The sequence below is a fragment of the Arachis ipaensis genome, chromosome B09 (assembly GCF_000816755.2).
Source record: "Arachis ipaensis cultivar K30076 chromosome B09, Araip1.1, whole genome shotgun sequence".
NCBI lineage: Eukaryota > Viridiplantae > Streptophyta > Magnoliopsida > Fabales > Fabaceae > Arachis > Arachis ipaensis.
In genome coordinates, this window is record NC_029793.2 from 6,845,699 (window position 1) to 6,851,712 (window position 6,014).

Consider the following 6,014-nt stretch of genomic DNA (forward strand, 5'->3'; position numbering starts at 1 on the left):
ATGTTCTTACTTAACAGTAAAACAACATATAAAAATTTGTTGGTGGGTCTAAGTATTATTAAGTTATTTATGGTCACATTGAGTATATATGTTTAATTTATTGAAGAAAGTAGATTACTAAAACCAATTAATAACTATTTTAGAGTTAATATATTTAATACTAGATTAAGAAAAAACAAATAATACATAACATATTATATTTTTATTAATCAAATTATTATAATTTAAATTAATCTTAACAAAATAATTTAAAATTATAATTTCAATCTTATCACTAGGCACGGGTTAATACACTTGTTATATTTTAATTTTGAGCTATTTGTATATAAATTCTCTTATGTAGTTATCAAAACATACATACTACTCATCTATCTAAATCAATAAAAATTTTAAGAGTCTATCATTTAAAAGTTATTTTTTTCTAATTACGTACGAAGTGGATTTTTTTTATAATATTTACAGTAAAAAAATTCTTTTAATTGATGAAATCACAACGCACGAAAAAAATTAAAGATAATTTTAATAAACAAAACACGAATAGATAATCATTAGGGGTGTGCATGCCCGGGTGAAATCGGGTTTGATGTGACCCAAATTTGACTCGAAATATATACCATACCTATTTATTAGACCCGAATCCGGCCCTAAACCCGATGAAACCTATATACTTTCGGGCTACAATTATATCGAGTAAAAATCGGATGAAAATCGGGCCGTTAACATTACATTATCTTGAACCTTCTTATAAGCTAGCATGTGAAAATATCCAAATTTCTGAGACTCCAACCATTATTTGACATGGTAAAATTCACTTAGAAAAATATAACAAGAACCAACTATTCTCTAAAATTAAAGCATAACCATAATCAATACTAATATTGTCTAATAGCACCAAATATTTAAATCAATACAAATAACACAATATTATGCATTAGTCTAAAATCTTATGCATTTTAAACATAAAACATTAACTTGTAGTTTTATAATAACTAATAATACAAAATATTAAAGTTTATAATACTTAAATTCCACATAAGAATAGCCATCATCCATCACTAATAACACAAAATATTAATTGTGTGTGATGACCGGGCCACCGGGTCAAGTTCGGGTGACCCGAGTCATGGCCCGAATCCGACCCGAAATAATGACCGGGTCTATTTTTGAGACCATTACCCGACCCTAAACCCGATAAAATCACACCAAATTAGCCCCTAAAGTGTTCGAGACCGGGCCAGACCATGCACACTCCTAATAATCATTATAAAATATTAACTATGATTAGCTAACTAATTATTTAAGAAAGAATTAAATAAAATTTATTTTTAATTATACAATATTTAATAAATATATTAATAATATAAAAATTACTAAGTTAAGTCTATATTAAAATTAAGGACTTTGTTAGGTAGACAATGATTTTTGTGAATAATATGAATAATAGTCTCTAAAATTGACTCAATAAAGTAAAAATATACTACACCTCCAAATTACCCACTAAATTTTAATATTAGGATAACCATCTGCACACCTAGTAAATTAAACATCCGATATATTTATTATTCACATTGTTTAGTATTTTCATTATCTACCTATATTTTTCCTAAAATTAAAAACAACAAAATCATAATTAAATTTATGTTAAAAAGTTATAAATCACTCAAACATCAATTCATCATCAGTTTTTTTGTTAAAACTTAAAACTAATAATATAAATAATAATAATAATAAGATATATTGACTAAGTCGTTATATTTATAAGAGAAATGGACAAATCGATCCCCGACTTTTTGGTCTGCAAACATTTAAGTCCCTGAAGATTTAAAAATACATTTAAATTCTTGACCTCTTTAAAATCTGGACATATCGATCCCTGAGTTTAATTTGTCCAACTTTAAAAACTCTCTCACATGTGCATTTGTATCAACCAAGTCAAATTTTCTGTTGAGTCTGACAGACCCAAGTAAACATGAGGGATCGATAAGTCCAAATTTTAAAAAGGTCAAGGACTTAAATGAACATGAGAGATCGATAAGTCCAAATTTTAAAAAAATTAAGGACTTAAATGTATTTTTAAATTCTTGAGAATCTAAATGCCTGCGGATCAAAAAGTCAATGATTTATTTATCTTTTTCTTTTATATATAAAAACCAGAAGGTAGAAAAAGTATGTTCAATACTTACAAACTTATAATAAACATATAATAATTTTTTACAAAATACACTGACATATCAAAAGTGCGGATAAATCGAATATCATTATCAAGTTTCTGTTAAAATTAATAATACAAATAATAATAAAATATTGACCTAGTCTTTTTGAAGAATTATAGACAAAGAGTGTCTCCGTCACATTCTATATAAATCAAAGAGGAGTGTTAGGGCTAGCAGAATTTATGATATTTAGTCATCAATTAGTTATCATATGTATTTTTAATGATAAGAAATAACATTTAATGGTGTAGGATTATTCATTTCTCTTTTAATAGTTAACTGCTGACTAAATTTTAATAAAACTGCTGGTTTTGTAGACTTTCTCTAAATCAAATTAAACGAAATAAATTATTGATTAATTTATCTCAGGTAATTTTTCTGTAATTTCCACCAACTACATATATATACATATAGCCTAGTGGTCGTATTTTTCGGATTGGAAAGTGGGTGGAAGAAGATGTCAAGATGGAAAACATTTTTTTTCTTAACTCGCACTCAAACATTAACTTTTAACTTGAATACTGTTTAAACCAAATTGATTAACCATCGACTCTGATATTACTTATTGGATCACTATGAAAAAATTTTATTTCGACAAAAATTAAATAAAAGAATATAAGATGAAAAGATACTACATCCAACTCAAAACTTTAATGAATATTATTCTTGGGCTATTGACTTATTGCTAATGCTGTAGTCAGAGAAATAGCTTAGCTTCATGATCACAATTATTTTTTAAGGACCCACGCGAAAATTATTGAAAGTAGCAAAGCACACCCAAATTGAATGGAAGGTTCCTTTGTACATGCATTTGCTCTCTTATCTATCTTGGATTTGGATTTTCTAAAGTTTGAATTTCACTTTAGAGAATAAAGTGTGATCTTTTATCATTTATTTTATAGGTAAGACCAAAAATAAATACGAGAAAGAAACCATTCAAAAATAGAAGATCATACTTTACCTTCTAAAATACAAATTTAAAATTTAGAGAATCCAAATTTATCTATCTTTATACGTACCAAAGGGAATTGGAGTGAAGTAATGAAATACCATAGGTTTTAGATTTAAGAATAAATAACCATTTGTACCTATGAGAAATGAAAATGCTGACATTTGTACCCATGAAAATTCGAAACTAATCTTGTACCCATGATAAATGCTGTCTGTGTGACAAAAGTGTCCTAACTTGGATCTGAGCTTGATTCATGGGTTTTCGAACCTACGTGGCACTTCCACCCCCCCCCCAAAATCATATCTGAACCAACCATTTACCATCATCATCATCATCTTCATCTTTTTCACCATCATCCCCATCTATCACTGTCTCTTCCCAGCCACCATAACCTCCACTCGCCTTTGGGAACAGAAAGAACCTTCTGGAACCAATCAACCTCACCCCACAGTTCACCATTCTTCTTGCTAACTTGAATCTCAGCACACCAAATATCCATGTCTTTCCCATTCCCACCACCACACTCCCACACCACAACCAACTTCCCACCCAAATCAGCTATGGTAGCACCACACAGAAACCGAGGCAACCCCTTATGCAACCCTTTCAGCTCTTTCCATACCCTACTCTTCACATCGAACCCTTTAATCTTTCCCAAGTAATCGTAGCAATAAAGAATATCATCCACCACGCACGCCCTCTCTCGCCACCCGAGGTCCAGCTCCGTTCCCACGCTCTCCCAAGCGCCGCATCAGGGATCCAACGCGATGCCACCGTGATCCGCCATGGCATACACCTTGCCGTCCACCACGGCGCTTGCGTGCATCCACTTCTCCCGAACCTCCGCGGGGCTCGCCACGCGCTCCCATTTCTCGGAGGCGGGGTCAAGAACCTCCGCCCAGTTGGCCGACCTGGCCCAATTGTCGGCGACACAGCTTCCGATGACGTAAATCTTTCCGTTGACGACTCCTGTAGCGGCGAACTCGCGGCCAACGGGCATGGAGGGTCCACGTCGCCATCGGTGGAAGCGGCAGTCGAGGAGCCAGATGTGAGAGGAGGGAACGTCGTTAATGGAGCCGCCGATGACGTAGATGGTGGAACTGAGAATGGCGTAGGCAGAGCCGATAGCGGGGGAGAAGGTTGGGGGTCGCGGCTGTTTGGTGGCAGACGAGAGGAGACCCAGGAATGGAGAAGGTGGCCGCTGCCGCTCTGGGCTTTGGTGGAGAGGAGGAGCTGGCGCTGTGGTTTCTGAGCTCAGCGGAGGTGAGAAGAGGGGAAGAAGAAGAGAAAGGGGCGCGGCGGTGTGGGTTGTCGCCGGAGGTTGTGGTGAAGGGGGAGGTGGCTGTGGCGGTGCTAAGGTGATGGTGATGGAGGTTATGGTGGCTGGGAAGAGACAGTGATGGATGGGGATGATGGTGAATGGTTGGCTCAGATATGGCTTTGGGAGAGGGGGGTTGGGAGTGCCACGTAGGTTCGGAAACCCACGAACCAAGTTCAGATCCAAGCCAGGATATTTTTGTCACACGGACAGCATCTATCATGGGTAGAAGATTAGTTTCGAGCTTTTATGGGTACAAATGTCAATGTTTTCATTTCTCATGGATACAAATGGTCATTTATTCTTAGATTCAACTAGGGCTGGCAATTGATACCCTATTCGCGGGTACCCAACTCGGCCCAACCCATTCGGGTAGGGTAGGGTAGGGTAGGGTACGGGTTTAGAGTGTACCCTATCCTACTCTACCCGCACCTCATATTTAACACATATTTTATAAAAATAGGCATACAGTGAAAGAAGTGAGAGTTGAACCCACAACCTCCTTTATGTAATGACTTACAATAAGTGAACAACCACTAAAACTTGTTAGTTAATTTAGTAATTTAGAGTATTAGTTTTTTATTTTTTATGTTATTAATATGCATAAAATTCGAAATGATTGAATTTTATATTTACTTTGAAAAAATTTGATATGTCAGCGGGTAGGGTAGGGTAGAGTAGGGTTTAGAATTTTAGGATGCGGGTAGGGTTAGGGTTGAGAGATTCTCAACCCGCGGATAGAATAGAGTAAAGTTTTAATAAAATTTTCAACCCACAAGTAGGATTAGAGTAGAGTCCAAACCCTACCGTACCCTACCCATTACCAGCCCTAAATTCAACCATATTTCTATATGCAAATTGAGAATTTTTCTAAAATTTAGATTCGGTAGTGTTATGTAATAAAAAATTCCACTAACCTAAATTTATAATATGATATATAAAAGTATTATTTACGTATAATGGAATTCATCTGATCTAATTTTGACCATCATTATTACTGTAGTAGTAAAATGTGATAAGATTTTCGGTTCTTGTAGACTTGTAGTATACCCAATATACCTGACTCCGGTAACCTGAGTAATAATTTACTAATATTTGAGTTGAAACTTAAAGAATTGATTTTTTTTTTAATTTATAAATAATTCTTAAATTTCATATTTTTATTTTGATGAAATGCCGGTATATAGATTTTATCGTACATTCATCAATTAACATGTTCATCGAACTCAATAATAAATATTATATTTTAGTTTTGAGCTATTTGTATATAAATTTTCTTATGTAGTTATCAAAACATACATACTATTTATCTATCTAAATCAATAAAAATTTTAAGAGTCTATCATTTGAAAGTTATTTTTTTCGAATTACGAAGTGAATTTTTTTATAATATTTACAGTAAAAAAGTTATTTTAATTGATGAAATCACAATGCACGAGAAAAATTAAAGATAATTTTAATAAAAAAACACGAATAGATAATCATTAAAAAATATTAACTATAATTAGCTAACTAATTTTATTCAATAATC

General features: G+C 33.5%; 1 pseudogene; it reads right to left on the minus strand.

Annotated features, from left to right (window-relative positions):
* On the minus strand, positions 3,518-4,729 carry LOC107614711 (annotated as a pseudogene).